This window comes from Camelus dromedarius, chromosome 17 (assembly GCF_036321535.1).
Source record: "Camelus dromedarius isolate mCamDro1 chromosome 17, mCamDro1.pat, whole genome shotgun sequence".
NCBI classification, from domain to species: domain Eukaryota; kingdom Metazoa; phylum Chordata; class Mammalia; order Artiodactyla; family Camelidae; genus Camelus; species Camelus dromedarius.
The window spans coordinates 14,345,856-14,361,646 of NC_087452.1; positions in this window are offsets into that span (position 1 = coordinate 14,345,856).

The window sequence follows — 15,791 nt, forward strand, 5'->3', positions numbered from 1 at the left end:
AGTGTTATGATTATTTTACCATTGATTTTGTTCTACGATGGTTTTCAGCACATTTTGTATATTCCTCATTTAATCCTCCCAGCAGCTGTGTAAGGTGACTACTATTATTATCTCTGTTCTGAGGAAATTGAAGCTTAGAGAAGTTGGAAAACTTGCCCACAGTTACGTAATTGGTACAGGATTTGAGTCCAGAAGATAAAGCTTCAACTCCATCACTTATCAACTTGTGGTTTTGGAAAAAGAGATTTTATCTGTTTGTTTCCTCTTCTGTAAAGTGGGTATAATACTAGCAACAGCCTCTTAATATTTCTGGGAAGACTGCTTGCTTATCCTAGCATAATAAGTGTTTAATGAATTTTATTGATTGTTAAAAAAAGATGAAGCTTCAGATCTCTCATTCTTAACCACTAAGGCATAATAGAATGTTGATTTTTATCAGTGAACTCCCATGCCACATATGCATGTAACGGAAGTATATGTATTTATGCATACATATACGTATGTACATATAAATAATTTTTTTCACGCATCATTCTTGTATTTTTCTGGTTGAACATCTTGACTGCAGACTTGGTGTTAACAATTCTCTAGGAATTGGTTAAATTTCAGCTAGGAATAGCTAGTGAAGAATATATTCTAGTTGTACCTGAGACCTTTACCATTTTCCTATCCACACTGGTTTTCTGCCTTATCAGATTTTTTCCAAAATGCCATCTGGAACTAGTGCTAGGGTAATGGTTACTGTGTCACCTGGAGGTAACAACCTGTGTTCAACCTTCACTCAGTGCTGCACACCTTTGGAATTAAGGTACTTACTCTGTACCTCAAACTCTTCGTAGGGAAAAATGGGGAGCATGACCCCTGCTCAAATAAAAATTTCAAAGAACTTAGCTGTATTTGGGGTTTTCTAACTATATCCATTTCTGTTTGGTAAAATTTTAGGTATTTGAGGGGTGGGCCTCCTTAGTGTAAAAATGTGTTTTGTCTCTTTTTAGTCTTTTGCCACATGGCCTCTTCTCTAGATTCCTAAGAAAGGAGACACTTAGACACGACTGTTTTTTAGATTCCTTTAATCTCATTCCACCCTTATAATTCTTGTCACATCTAAGTACCATCTAATTAAAATAATATTACTTATTCTGAATTGATCCACTTTTTCTTGTTAAGTGATTAATGTATAAAGGAAACTTAATGGTTTCTGTAAACTCATTGGGTACATATGTATATTTTCTCTTTACCACATTAAGGTAAATGAAGTGTGAAATGAAAGCATCTAGTAGCTATGGCCACTCAACTTACATCACCTGGCGCACCGGAGGTGGTACCTGTGCTTCCTTGTGCGAAATGCTGGCATGAGATTGTCACCTGAAAGAACCCTCTATCAAACCTCCCCTGATGAAAGTTCTGGCATGAAAAGGGGTCATCTGCTCACTCACTGAAGTTGACTGTTGACCTCTCCAGTTACACACACAGCTTTGATCCCACAGTGTTACATGAGTAGCCTTGGTCTCTGTCAGGCACTAAGGGCAAAGCAGGCTATTGACACAACTACACAACAGAAAAATTATTTAATTTCAGCATCCATCACTCTGCCTCTTCCTTCTCCATTTTTCTTACCTCTTCAAAAATTCTAGCTTCCCTTGTCCACCCTTTACTGAAAATCCACTTATGGCTTGTCTTCCAGAAGCAGACACCCTCCCTGGAAGGGAGCATTTTCTGTCCAAATTCATTACTTCTGTTCTTCCTTACACCTTCGGAACACAGCTTTCCTGGGTAATGTTCTTTGGGACACATCGTTGGTGATTCTCTGATACAATGTACTGATTGTTCATGAGGGCTAATAATGTGGCAAAATTTCTTAGTCTGTGCTAGAGAAGAATTTAAATTTTGATGGAGGGATGGCTTTGAATCGTTATCTTGTATTCTACAATGATGAGTGTCCGAGAGAGAGGTTTCATCCTCTTCCTGGGTGGATTTTTCCTGAGCAGAAAAATCTTTCCTGTGAAAGAATCTGGGCTCTTCAAAGAAGCAAAATTTTTCTTTAAATATTTTTAAGGATTTGGTAGTGTTCTCATTTGGGGTAAGTTTTACAACTATAAAGTAGAAGCAGTTGAAAGTAAATTCTGTTGCATCTTGCTCATCATTTTTATGAAAGCTTAGTGTCTGGCTGGTTTGTGTCCATCACAGCCTGCGATAGAGATGATAGAGATGCTATTGGCTAGCAATGCCTAAGGCACTCACCTGGACCCGTGTTACCTGTGGTCAACCCTACACTCGTTTCCCAACAGAAGCCAGTGTTTTGACTGGACCAGCCCTTATGATTCTTATTATGATTGCAAGACAGCTCAGCAACAACCATCAGGGAGACTTAAAAGAGCAAGATTAACTACTCACAAGTCCTGGGGCGTCAGGACACATCAGGGGTCACATAGCATGGTTATGGGTTTGGGGCGAGGGGAGAGGGCGGGAGGGAAAGGGAGAGAAAGAGAAAGAGAGAACCTGAGGTTCTGCCTTTGCTGGGGTCTGAAGGTGAAGTGCCTAAGATTTTGTGGATTCACTTTTTTTTTTTTTTTTTTTTGGCAAATTTAAAACAATAGAGAGGGAAATTGGAGCACAAGATGTGAAAAGCAGGGTCACTCACTCAAGTGGTCAGTTAGCTAGGTCACCCAAGGGCAGGGCTTCCTAAAAGGAGAACTTTGTGGTTGGGAGCGGCCTGGTTCCTTATCTGGCTGTTGTGCTAGTAACTGTTTTATACACTTGGCAAGTACGTCTATTTGAGATGGATTATCTTTGAAATGAATACCTCAGCATCCAAAAACTTAATGTCAGGCACTTACACCACACTGACCTGCACTATTTTTGCCTCCACCGGTGGCTGCCAGTACGCAGCTGAGACGCACCAGTGGATTTGCAGCGTCGAACCTGCTATGATGCGAAGGAGGCTGAACTCAGCTGCAGGACTCTGTGTGCAGGGCCCCTCACGAGGTTTGGGGAATAGTCCAGCCAAGTGTTCACAATGCGTTGACCACCATGTGTTCTTGTAAAATTTGTAAAAATAAGACATTTTGACTTCAGTCATTTATACCCAGTCTCTCTCACCTCTGAATTGCTTCCCGTCACATTTCTTCTCCTGTTGAGTGACTTTGGCCATGACTGTACATAGGATCTGCTGAAGGAGGTGGACCTGAGGGTACACTCAGCTTCACTTGGGGGGATATACTAAATATGTGCCTCAAAGTCACTTCTGTGTATCTATGTTATGAAATTATGGCTAGCCATCCTGACTTAGAAATAGCTCTATGTATGGTATTCCAACTGCCACTTTCCCTGACATCTTGACAAAAAGGTGCAGGGTCAGATTTATATCAAAAATTCATCAGTGGGTGGATATAGCTCAGACGTAGAATGCATGATTAGCATGTACGGGGTCCTGGCTCAATTCCCAGTACCTCTATTTAAAAAATTATAAATAAATAAATAATATAAAAAGATTCATTAAATATTATGAGGGTTTTTTTTCTGGATTTTATGATGTCTGTGTCATTTATTAGCTTTTTTAACAATCAGTTGTGATTTCTTTTGTCATTCCAAATAAGCATCCCCCGTTGTACTAGCTTTTACTAGTAAGTTTTTATCATTTATTGAGGAGCCCCAAATTGTACATGCTTTCAGCTCTATGACTCTGTTTTCAGGCACTTGCTATAGGTTTTCCTCCAGTTGGGACTAGTGAGACCACTTCAGCAGACTCTGTTCCTCATGAGATAGTTTGTAACTGTACTTGGTTTCAGATACTTGGTTTCTGGAATATAAATCGCTTCACTATTACGTTGGTAACTATTAGTAGAAATGTCCAGTATTACAACTTCTCCGACCACCTACTCCAGCAAGAATGTGGCCCACAGTGATAGTTATTTGCTTTCCATTTTTTTTCCCCAAGAAATTTTCATTTTGGTTATTTCCTTCATCCTTAGGGCAGTCCTCTTAAACTAGTCCCTTTGATATTCGCTCTCTATCTTCCATGCCTTGGAACAATTTCTCAAAGATTTAATTAGCTCTCGCATCGCTGAAGCTTTTCTTTGCTCTGGTGCCTCTGTTTGTAAACAGGAAAGTCTTTCATCTTTGGCTGCCTAGAGAATTTGCTACTCAAAATCCATTTCCCCATCCAGTTTATTACTTCTTGAGTTGAGAATTATGCATACCTATATTTTTGCTCAAAGCTCCCTTACCTTAGGGTCTAAGACTCAATGACATATATGGCATCTTCCACTTCAATATTGGATTTATTGTTGGAAAGAATACCCAAAAGACTCCACATTTCAGCTCCAACTTTCATTACTTTGTGAATTCTGTAGCTAAAGTATCTTTAAAGGAGTGGGGAACTTTTCAAACTTTTTAAATAGTTCAAATGCAATTACATAGTGTACCTTTTACCAATTATTGTTTGTTCACATTTCACACTACCAAAGTGCTATGCTAATATTTTTTATAAATAGTAAGTGCTTTATTTCATTATGTTGATCTTACTTGTTTTTCTTCACATCTCTTAAAGTGTTTCCATCTCTTTTTTTAGCTATTCCAGCAATTATAAACAATCGCTAGAGAGGATATAATCCAAAAATCTTTGCCTCTGAAATAAATCTCCGTAAATCCATATTTAATTAAAAACAGATTGTTTCATTTAACTCACTTAACCTGAAGTTTCTTTTAGTTTTAAGATTTATTGTGGAAAGTGATTTTAAAATACATTTTTCTATTTTCTTGCTTTATCATAATATATTTACATAATATAATTAAATCTTACCTAATGTTTGTGTATTTTATTGTGGCTAGGGTCATTATTCTGATCCTGATAAATTCCTGTTGTACAACAGTTACAGAGACTGTGAATGTCAACAGGACAGGGTCCAGAGTTGATTGACTTCAAAATTGACTTGGAAAGTCAAAAAAAAAAAAAAAAAAAAAGGAAACATATTACTTATCTCAGTTCCTTTCTTAGTAAATTCTATCAATTTAAGAAAATGGTAAGTATAAATTATTAACAGTGTGGGTCCCAGTTAGAACTCTTATTTTTGTGTATTAATTTTCAGTATGCCACATTTGCTGTCTAAATTACTTTGAGTCTAGTACTGATTTGAAATTGGGTGCTTTTTGAGCACATAGGTACTGAGAGGAAAAGGTAACTGAAAGTACTCTGGTTGGCCTTCACCAGCCTGTCTTTCATCCCTGGGGTCTTAGCCGCTAAGCTGTGCTACCTTCCCGTAAGCAACAGTTAGAAAATCATGAAAGCAGCACTGTACCTTTAGGTGATACTTCAGGTTTATATAAAATGCATTTGTATCCGGTGTTTGATTTAATTTCCACAGTGGCCCTGTGGAAGAAGGAGAGGCGGTATTACATCCTTTTTCCATGGAAGATAGAGTGGGTGCCTTGGGAAGTTGCTACATGGGAACAATGATTATTTCCAAAGGTAAATTCATTTATTATTGAAATGTGGTACGTTGTACAAGAATTCAAGATTATAAAGAGTTAGATGATGGAAAGTAAATCTGTTTCTTATCCTTCACGCATCTAGTTTATTTCCCCCAGAGGCAGCAGCTGCCCTGGGATCTTGTGGAGCCTTCCAGAGATGTAGAAGATGTCTTCTAGGGCCTGCCTTTGCCGGGGGCTGGAAAGCTACAGCCCTCAGGCCATATCTGGACTGCTGCCTGTCATTCTAATAAAGCTTCACTAGGGCACAACCACGCCCATCCGTTTTTGCATGGTCTATGGGTGCTTTTGTGTTCCATCAGAGTGGAGGGTTCACAACAGAAACCATCTGCCCCACAAATATTTATCTGTGCATTTATAGGAAAAGTTTGCCAAATTTAACTTTCAAGTGCTAAGTGTAAGGTAAGGAGTTTGGTCCCCCTGCCTCTCTTCCTCCAAGGCTTACACCCTGGTAGTGGGTAATTTGCATGCTATTGTTTGCACATTGACTGAATCAGAGAATAGTGCTCATTTTGATTTATCTACCCCTGTCCACATGGAGGTGAATGTCTTATACGTAAGTTATTGAATTGCTTTGCTAAGAAGGTGGCTGAATCTCAACAGATGACAATGGGTTTTAAACATGGATTTGGGCCTTTTCAGTGTTAATCTCTAGATTACTGTTTTCACTCTCTTGGTCATCATTCTCTGGAGAAACCCTCAGAGGATCTGCCAGGTGTCCACTAAAATACTTTTGCCCACCAGGAGGGAGAAATGATGTGTATATGAAACCTACTGTGATAATTAACATGCTCTCTTCAAACTTCTCAGATGCTCAGATTCTTTAATTAGATAGTAAAGAGAAAAGTATGCATTGTTATAATTACCGTTGAAAATCCATTTGATTTCCCATAAAGCATGGTGTACAGGCATATTATTCATCAGTAGGTTCAACGTGTGTGTGTTCCCCTCAGTGCTGATTTGTTGGTTGAGAAATGGATGAAGATGTTGGTGGGTGTTTAGGAGGGCATGCTGTAAACAGGTACTTAACCTTCTTCACTAGAGTCTTTGTTAGGGCAGGAAGATGCTCACACTGGAAAGGTGTCCACCGAGAACTGAGACCAAGGGACAAGTACCTTAATTTCTTCAAACCCCTGACCATTTCAGCATATCATTTATTGAGTGGGAAGAGTGAGAAGGATTGCCAATTCTAACTAAAAATTTGTTTTCCTTTACTTTCTCATGCTTTTAGGTCTTTAGTTTGTCCAAGTAAACTGTGTGTATGATTCAACTTTACAGACAACTTTCTTTTGTAATTTTTCGTATTTGAAACACTTGCCACTGTATATATTTGCAGCCAATAAATATTAGAAGTTCACTTACTAATATTTAGGACTTCAAGAAGAGAGGGTTCTCCATGCTGAATGCCACTTGTCATGGACTGTTTGAAATGGCCTTTCTTGTTTTGAAATGGAATTCTGCTCATTTTCTAGGTTGCTCAAAATAGACAGCTAGAACCTCCTTTTAGGCACAAACAAAACATAAGACATCAAAATTCCTAAAATCTTCCCTTAGAGTCTAGAAAATATAGACTCCAAATAATATATAAATAGAATTATTTTTGAGGTCATTTTGTGACTATTAATAACATCATCTGGTGTTTGAGTCAGGAAAAACAAGCATTAGTTAAGGTACAGTGTAATATCATTCTAATGGAACTTTTGATAAACTTATTTCACAGTAAGAAATGCTTGGAATAATCTGGTGTAGGTGACTGGTTACAATGTTTTCTCCAGAGCTCATGATTTAGAACTACGTTAAAATATCCTCTCTTGTCCACTAGTGCATATGAGCAGTAGGCTGTATTTCATCACAATGAAATGGGGTTAACATATAAGAACATTAGGGAGAGTTACAAAACTCCCTTAGGCAATCTTTACTAATCAATGTGAGCAGAGTTGGAGGAGCTCTGCTTTGCAAAAATAATATTGTGCTTATAAAATACTTGAGCGATCCATGATGAATAACAAATTCAAATTACTACGAACTACAGTGCTGTCACTATTTTCTCAGGAACAGGACTAGAAGATACCATTCTAGCTTGCATGGCATTCATTTAAAAAACTTTTAAAGCTGAAAAACATTCATTTCCATATTTTACTGTAATGCTTTCTGCAGGATCCGTATTATCAAAGAAAAGAAAAATAGCTGGCTATTACTTTTATTCCATGTTTTCAGTTAGTATTTAAAAAAAACAACAAGAAAACAAAAAACCTGCAGTGTATACATGCAGAAAGCTTTTGGCACAAGCTGCTTTGGTTTTGTTGAAGACTTTGAGAAACAGAATTCATATCCAAAGAGGAAAAATATCATTCTTTATGAAAAGGACCTTAGTAAATCAAACCTGCCCCTACAAATATGCATCCCTACTTCTACTACTGTGCAAGCCTACTAAATCATCACATTTCAGGTAACTTCGTTTCAGCTGTGAATCATTTGAAGCTTAGAAAATAAATTTCTTAGGTAAACATTAAGAAATTCAAGCTCACAGCCACAAGATTGAGAATGTTATGATAATGTCTGCCACCACAATTCTTTCAGAAATGTCTTTTTATTTAAATGATAGCTGTGATGAACACAGCTGAAAAAAGAGCTCCATCAGTACAGGATGCCCAGGCATTAAAATCCTGGGTAAAATCTCTGGACTAGCTCTCAGGAATGTTGGGTGCCTGTTTTTGCTGTGAATGTAGCAGAAACAATGCTTATCAAATAGTCCTGTGTTTCCCTACCTTTCCCAGTCTTCCTTGTAGTTAGAGGCTGTGGTCACATGACTAGTTCCAGCCAGTGGACTACGGACAGAAGACATGTCAGCTGGGGCCGGGACAGTTAAGAGGATGTGTCTCCTGCCTCTTTTTCTTCATCCCTGAGTTTACAGCCTTAGAAGCTACAAGATAAAGAAGGCCACCCAACCCTCTTTAGACTTTATGACCTCATTATGTCAGAGGAAAGGATCTAGAAGCCACTATGGTTTTTAGAGGTTTGTCTGATGTGGTAGCTAATATTATCCACCAATACAGAGAACATAAATCATAGATCCTATTTCTATTCAGCTTTTATATGAAGGTAAACTACTTGCTTCGTTCAAAAATGGAAACATTCCTATGAAAATGTTAGGTAAAAACAATTGTTAGTAAATTGCCAGCCCAAGATCTTTGGAATAAGTTGGTCTAAACTGTAATAGGTAAAGAACTACATCTGTTCAAATGTGATCTCACAAAGAATTTAATACTGTATTTTCACAAACATTTGTTATTTGTTCTGGGTTTCTCCAGCCACAGTTTAAGGCCTTCACAATTTATCCAAGTTTTGGTAAAAGATGGGAAAATTCATTCACTCACTTCAACATAAAAAACCTTCAGGTGCTTGAAATAAATACTTCTAATTCCATAAAACTAATAATTTAGTACCACTTTTCTTTTTATCAAAATAATTAAATGGAGATACTGTGTTTCTTAAACCTTTCACTGTTTGCTCTCCTAACTGCTGGAGCTAAGAATTAAGTCTACAATTTATCAGTGATAGATTCAGTCAGTACCTGTGGTTTTGATGTTTCAGATATATCTTAAGAACATAATTAAGTTGGCTCTATATTAATGGTTTCTTTTCACCTTGTAGCCCTGAAACACTTGGATCTGTTTCTTCCCCTCCAAACAGAACAGGAATCTTATTTCAATTTATATTTTCCATTTATTTTTTTAAACCTTAAATTGAAATCAGACTATAGGGCAGGAAAGGATGAGAAACTGATTTGGTTTAACAGTATTTACCTACTGTTATATACATTATTTTGTATATAAATATGTTTGTATGCAGTATTATACATATATAGATATAAAATATACACACTATCATACATTCTTTAGATGTAGTAAAATAAACTCAATTTGCAACATGGAACAAATGATTCAACTTTTTTTGTATTTCAATATAGATTGTTATAAGATTAAATTTATGCTAGTTGTGAGGGAGTGGAGGGTATGAGGGAAAAATCATTAAAGACTTAGATTATCTCCTCCAAGAGCTAGCAATAACTAGCAAAGAGATGTCTGTGCATGGAAAATGTTACATTACAAATCAGCATGTGATTGAGCTAGCACTGTGAAGGAGTCATTAAATGCCTTTTAAACGTGTCAGTTGTGGAGTCAGACTTAGGCTTAAATTCTGATTTCAACACCTAGCAAAACAGGGATACTGGTAATACTTACTTCAAAGAGCGTGTTAATGAGCTTAGCCATCAGCCTGGAGCAATTATTTGGTGAAAGCCTATAAATGTACTGATAACAACTGTATCAACACTACAGGATCAAAATGGGTTCATGAGTTCAGATAGTTCATTAATTCACTTATTTTGCCAACATATATTTAGCCCCTGTCTTACTGACCAGGGCTCTTGGATCCCTTAATCAATAGAAATCTGTAAGAGGCCAGAAGAGAAATTCAGACAAGCCTTTACTGGGACTCCTGCTGCAGTAGGAGGGAACAAAAACAAGGGAGCAAGCTGGTCCCTTAAATGGGGTGAAGGTAGGGGCGGATCCGTGGGTCCAGACAGAGGGGTGGCTTAGGTGGTCCGCCCACCCTGCTGGTGGCGCTGTGTGCAGGGGTCATGCTCTGTACCCTGCTTTTGCTCCTGACACATCAGAATTGGCAGTTGGTTTTTTGGTCTTTTTGTATCTTGTTCATAATTTGCCCTAACTACACATGTATGCTGTTATTTTTAGCCCCTTATAGTTTCTTTATATTCTTTTGTTCAAGGACACATTTGTCAGGTGCAGACACTGCAGCAGAGAATTCCAGGTCCCAGATCCCAGCCTGCCTCACTTGCTACATTGAAAGGATGTGCCAGTCTCCCTGGGCAAACCACAGTTGTATAAGCATGCAGGGATGTTACTTATCTGCTTCAAATTCCTGCTCACACTTCCATTGTGTGATGTTTTTGCTAGCCTGCTGTATACCCTGGAATATCTCCTAACCTCGTTTTCACCTATGACATGTCCATGTGACTAGTTCTTGCCAGTGGAAAATCAGAGAAAATGTGACTTTTGGTCCCTTAAAGTATCTGGTTGGTATACTTTCTTCATTGTTTCTTGTTTCTTTCCTGTGCCTTGGCTGGTTGCATTGGACTCTCAGGCCCTAGGAAAGGATAGAACCACAAAATGGACACAGCCTGGTTCCTTGAAGAATGACAAAGACAAAAGTGTCTCATATTGGACTGTTACATAAATAATAAATCAACATTTACTATTTTAAGCCATTGATATTTGTGGATTAATATGTTATAGTAGATAGTACTAATCCTAATTAATATAATCAAATAGGACTTGGCCCTAACTGACTTTAGGGTCTGTAAGAAAATACTTGTTGCTGCAGGTTGCCTTATTTTTAGGAGCTGGCAGGGGTGTCTGAGCAGGTTAAGCATTTTGGGAATTTGAGAATTTGCGGCCAGCATAAGACAGCTCTTACTTCCTTTCCCCATGTCCAGCCTTTATTTGCCCCTTGATTAGAGAGAAGTAAAATGAGATGAAGGTAAGAATTCTTGGGTTCAACTTTTGTTTCTTCTCCTTCTCTTCACCCTACTAATGGTGAAACTCAAGGCCAATTTGAGAATAGTTTGAGACCTGTTTACCTCTCTTTCTGTTCACTCTGCCCTGCGATTGTATTGTACACTGAAACTGGTTCAAGGTTTAAATAAAAATTTAATTAAAGAACAGAGTAGAACCAGGGAGTCAAGATTTATGTAGACTATGAATATAAAATGTCCAAATTAATGTTTAATCCTTGACTTAGAATGACTCAAGCCCTATCTTAAAATGGCCCTTGCAAAATACTTCTTATGTTTTGGTTTTAACTGATCCAAAAAAATCCTTGGAAACTGTAAATACCATTTCCAGGAAATGCCTGGCATCTGCCTCTAGTCAGCTATAATCATGGTGACTTGGCAAAAGATATCCTATAATTTGCCTCCATGACTTTTACGTGACTTTTATTAGCAGTCAGGTGGCATACAAAAATAAACATTGATTTCTCTTGTGTCAGTGCAAGTCTTGGCTTGGTTTACTCAGAAATGCAGGAGTTGGCAGGAGGTCAGCCCTCCAGACTGGCTTTTGGACGGGGACACTCAGCTCTGCTCCATGTGTCTCTCATCCTCCCCTGGGAGTGATGGGCCAGTCCAGGAACATCCTTCTCTTATCAGTGGTAGAAACACAAGAGCCTAAAACCAATCTCACGAATAATTTTCCAGCTTCTGCTCACATCATGACTGATAACACACTGTTCATCAGAGCAAGTCATATGATCAAATCCAGATTCAAAGGATTGAACAATATACTCATCCCTTTGTTGGGAGGACCTGCATAGTTAAATGGCAATAGCATGTCCTCGGAGAGTGAAGAATTGGTGTCACTAAGGCAACTTACCATAATCCTCCTACTTTCCCATTAGAAGACAGTACTTTCTTACTTCACACTCCCTTCTTAAACAAACATTTTCCATTTGAAGCTAAGATTTATTTTCATTAATTCATTAGGAAAAAAAAATCTATGTCCTTAACTAGAACAAATTACTTAGGAGGCAGCAGAGCAATCTTTTTAAAGGAATTTTGAGTATTAAAATTTCCGCCAATAGCAAAATTTATCTTTCAAAGAGCATGTGTAAATATGTGTTCATAAATTTATTCATTCATTCAACAAATATTTGTGGCGCTGATAATTTACAGAAAGCCTAAGTGCTTTAAGGAACAAAATACTGATAAAATGATGTCTCTGCCTTTTAAAATGAGTCACAATTGGAAAAATGACCCCTCCCCGGACCCACCAAAATAACTCATAACAGTATAGAAGTCCAATAGGGAAATTAACTTTTTATATTTGTTTTGTGCTGTGTAATATAATTATCTCATCACAACTTCCACTAAGGAAGGTGCATATTGTTAGTTATGTTGCTTAATGTTAAAATACATTTGCTAACAATCAATGATACTGGATAAATGGAATTTCCCACAAGGTTCCATTACAATGGAAGAAAGGAATCAAATAGAAAAGTTGGGCAACACTGTATTTGTATGATGAGTTGAAATGAATCTTGTATAGAATATAGTAGCATAGCCATCCTGAGACTACTGTCCATAGAGAGAGCTGCTTGTGATGTTAACTCTTGTCTGACATCTGGGAACCGGGATTTTGAAAGAGTTCCCACCTTGCTTAGAGGTTATGATGGCTCACTGTGCCTAAACTGTTTATGCAAACAATGATTTTTGCTGAACATCTACTTTCCTTCAAGGAGTCTGGAATTTTGGTACATGCTAGGCAGCAGGTGCATATGCGACCGGCCCTTAGTTAAACCCTGGGCTGTGAGTCTGATGAGCTTCCCTGGGAGGCACGTTTCACATACATTGTCACAGCTGCTGAGGAATTAAACATGTCTTCATGACTCCATTGGGAAGGGTTTTTGGAAGCTTGTGCCCACTTTCCCAGGGTCTTCACCCCATGAGTCTGCTCTGTAGCCTTTATTGTAATAAATCATAACTGATTGTTCGCTGAGTCCTGTGAGTCCTCCTAGCAAGTCATGGAACCTAGATGTGGACTTTGGGAACCCTTGACCGAAGTATAATCTTCTGTACCTTTGTTCCTAGATTTCAGAGATGACCTTGTATGGCAGACTCATTCATCCTTTCCATAGATATTTACCGAACACTTACTATGCAGTAGGCACTGTGCTAGAATCTGAGAATAAATTTGTGACTAAGACCTACATGGCACTTCGTGGAGCTTGTGGATTCAACAAGGATTGAAATACAAAATTATTTTCAATATGCCCTTTCTTTTATATTTATTTTTTTTCTAAAGTGAAAAACATGCCAACTAGTTGTAAAAGAGTAAATAAATGACCCAACCCTTTAACAGAACACTTCACTAAAATTTAGTGCTTGGCTTTTCTGTTTCCCCTGGAAAAAGAAATTGAATATATTGTTAAGAGTAGCACATTATTTAAAAAGTCAATCAAGTTATAAAGGTGGTTGTTAGATAAGCCCTGTCCATTTACGTAGGATGATAATAAATGATGACTGTATATTTTCTTAGCAAAGTTTGCCAAAGTACTCCAGGACTTCACTTTGCAAGAGAAAATAGCAACGTCAGATATGTATTATAACTGGAAACTCTACTGCTATGAATTCTGACAGCAAGTTCAAATAATGAATTTGTAAGTGGAAACAAAACATACTGGGTATTGTAATTGATTTTTGAGAGCAACTTCAACATTCTTGAAATAATTAGGTCAGACGTAATATTTGAAGTGTAAGTGTGGGTTTCAAAAGGAATCAAATGATGAAGTGCAAATGGTAGCATTATTACCCCCTTGGAAGTTAAAAAAAAAATTGCAGTGACATATTGGAAATGTAAATTGCTTGCCTTCCTCTGCAGCTTTATGCACAGTTTTTCTTGGTGCAAAATCAGCCCCCAGTTTTTATTTTAAGATGTGCTTAGAACATATGAACCAGATTAAGCTAGCTTCCATCTGCACAAAAGTGGGAAGGTTTCACTGCCTTGTATATCAACCAGCAAATATTTCCTTTCCTTATACCAGCTTATGCTGGGAGATTGCAAAAGCTAGATGGAATAGAAAGAAGAACCACCATGATCTAATTTCTTTCAATTACTTTGGGTCTTACTGGAGACTGTGCCTTATATTTTGTGAACACCCATTCATCTCCTGTGCTTTGCTGTCTTTGTAATCTCATCATTAACAATATACGAGAAATAACCATGATTTGTTCATGGCGGCCAGCACAAGCCTGGTAGATTGGCTTTTGTTATGAATCGTTTGTGCACGTGATTTAATATATGTTTGGGCCATAAGTCTGGGCTTGATTAAACATTTGACAGGTTGAGTTAGTTTTGCATGAATATAAGTAAAATGCACTGTGCACTTAATATTATCTCCCTAAGCATGCATGGGTTTTTTTGGCATGTAATTATTGGAGGTCATGGCTGTTGTGCATTCATGATCATTTTAAATTAGAGAGTAACCTGTGTTTGTTGCCCAGAATCTTGAACAGAAAGAACCGTCAAGAGAGTTTGAAAAATAAATGAACTAAGAAGTGTTGAAAACATTAAATTTAGTGATAAAGAACATGCATTTCTCATCAGAAGGATCTGGGTTGAGACTTTTGGATTCTTTATGTTGTATAGAGTTGAGTAGTTTCATCAACCTTCAGGAACTTACTTCTTTATAAGATGAAGATAAAAACAGGATCTACCTCCTGAAATTGTTTTCAATATTAAATGCCATAATGCTTGAAATGTGATTATCTCAGTGCCTCGATAACTATTACTGATAACATATAATGGAAATGTTTTTGTAGTTGAACATACCTAAAGAAAAGTATACAAACCTTAGTGTATAGCTCAGTACATTCTCAAAAAGTGAACATATCAGTTTAGATAGCACTGAGATCAAGAAACAAGATATTATTACATGGTCTTTCCACCTCCCTGGGAGTAATTGTTAACCTGACTTTTTATCACAGAAGAGTTTGGCTTTTTTTTTATTCCATCTATGGATGATTTCTGATTTTCTACAGGTATTCTCATATTGTCTGTGAATACAGATGTTTTCTTCCTTGCTAACTCTTTTTTCCCCCTTCCTTCATTGCACTGTAAAGGAGTTCCAGTTCAGTGTTGACTAGAAAGGTTAATAGCTGTCATCTTTGTTTCATTCTCTGTCTCAAGCAGAAAGCATTCAGTAATTTATTGTGTATGATCTTCGCTGCATTTAAAAAAGACGGTATCATATTAAGAAAATTCTTGTCTATCCCACTTTGGCTAAGGGTACTTGTATTTTTGTTTTTAATGAAGAGTGTGGAATTTTATCACAAGTTTTACTTGCATTCATACGGTTTGCCTCTCTTTTTGTGGCTAATGTGTCAAATTACACTTTTCCCCAAATGTTAACCAGCTTTGCATGGAGAAAATAAACCTCACTTAAATGTGGTGTATTCATTTCTGTATGTAACTGGATTTGATATAACATTTTATGGGGATTTTTACACATATGACGGTGAAATTGATTTGTCTATACTTTTTCTTTCTTGTAATGCCCTTATCAGGTTTTATATCAAATTTATGCTGATTTCATTAAACAAGGAGGTGGTGGCCCTTCTTTTTTGAAATTCACATTTTCTTCCTTCAATGTGTGGAAACACTCACTGCTGAAACCATCTGGACTTAGAGTTTCTTATGTTGGGTTTGGTAATAGTAGTTTTCAAGAAG